Source organism: Trichechus manatus, unplaced genomic scaffold, assembly GCF_000243295.1.
Source record: "Trichechus manatus latirostris isolate Lorelei unplaced genomic scaffold, TriManLat1.0 scaffold00040, whole genome shotgun sequence".
NCBI lineage: Eukaryota > Metazoa > Chordata > Mammalia > Sirenia > Trichechidae > Trichechus > Trichechus manatus.
The window spans coordinates 12,648,916-12,650,473 of NW_004443976.1; positions in this window are offsets into that span (position 1 = coordinate 12,648,916).

A 1,558-nucleotide genomic window follows, 5' to 3' on the forward strand; every position below is an offset into this window, starting at 1 on the left:
CTCAATATTTGTCCTTTTGTGATTGACTTATTTCCCTGAGCGTATGTCCTCCAGTTTCATCCACGTTATGAGATGCTTCACAGATTCATCATTGTTCTTTATCATTGCATAATACTCCATTGTGTGTATGTACCATAGTTTGTTTATCCATTCATCTGTTGATGGGCATTTGCGAAGGCTAATCTTTTGTTGAAAAGACTTTCTTATATTGTCATCTTTGTTGAAAATCAATTGACTGTACATGTGTCAATATGTTTGGTGAAGTAGAAGGCCAATCTGATATATCAAGGTATTTGTGGTGAATAGTAAGTAGTTTGTGGGACTGGAGTGTAGAGTTCATGCAAGAATACAATAGGAGGGTGCAATTGGAAAGGTAGATAGGGGCCAGATTACAATGGGGTTCATATGTATAGATAGATAGATAGGTAGATAAATAGCTGCCATAGAGTCGACTCTGACTCTTGGAGACCTTATGTATAACAGAAGGAAAAACTGCACTATCCTGCATCATCCTCATGATTGCCGGCATGTTCAAGTCCATCACTGTAGCTATTGTGCCAATCCAAAAGGTTGGAGATTCAAGTCCATCCAGAGGTGCCTCAGAAGAAAGATCTGGCAATTTACTTCAGAAAAATAATGAGTCAGAATCACTTGATGGCAGCTGGTTTCTCACGGATAAGGGCTTAAAAACAAACACACAAACATAGCTACCATACTGTTATCACACCAGTAATGCCACAGTATCCTTTAGTACTCAGCACATATTCATGTTTTCCCAGTGTTTAAAAAATGTCTTTTTTTAGTTGGTTTCTTTGAATCCAGAGTCAAAGAAGGGCCACACATTGTATTTGGTTGATGGGTCGCTTGTCTCTTTTAATCCCTAGAAGTTCTCCCTTTTGTATCCTTTCATGCCATTAAAATTTTAAAAAATTTTTTAAAAAAGTCATACAGTAAAATTGGCTGATAAGCAATTCTATGAATGTTAACACCTGAATAGATTTGTGTAACTATTGCCAAGATCAGCATACAGAACAGTTGCATCACTCCCCAAAAGCTATCTGGTTTTAGTCATACCTTTCATGAGATTTTATTTGTTAGAAAATTGCATCATGTCTTGTAGAATTTCTCCAAATTTGAATTGGTTGACAGCACTCTTACAGAGTGACTTAGCCTGTTTTTCTTTTTCCTCTATTCTCTGTAAACTGGTAGATAAATATAGAGGTTTGATTAGATTCAGGGCCACTTTTTGGGGCAATTATTTTGTGCTGTGATTTTCCTATTGCATCGTATCAGGAGACACACAATGTCTGATTGTACTACTTTTAATGATGCTAAGACTGATGGTTGGGTTCAGGTGTTACGGGCTTGATCCATCCATTCAAAGTGCGCCATCAACCATCCACGTAATGGTCTTAGCAGCTGTTCATGATCACCGCCTAGATCCATTCTTTCATTGTTGTTGCTGTTGGGTGCCATCAAGTCAATTCCAACTCATAGCAACCCTATATGACATACTGTAACTGCCACCTAGGGTTTCCTAGGCTGTAAGTCTTTACGG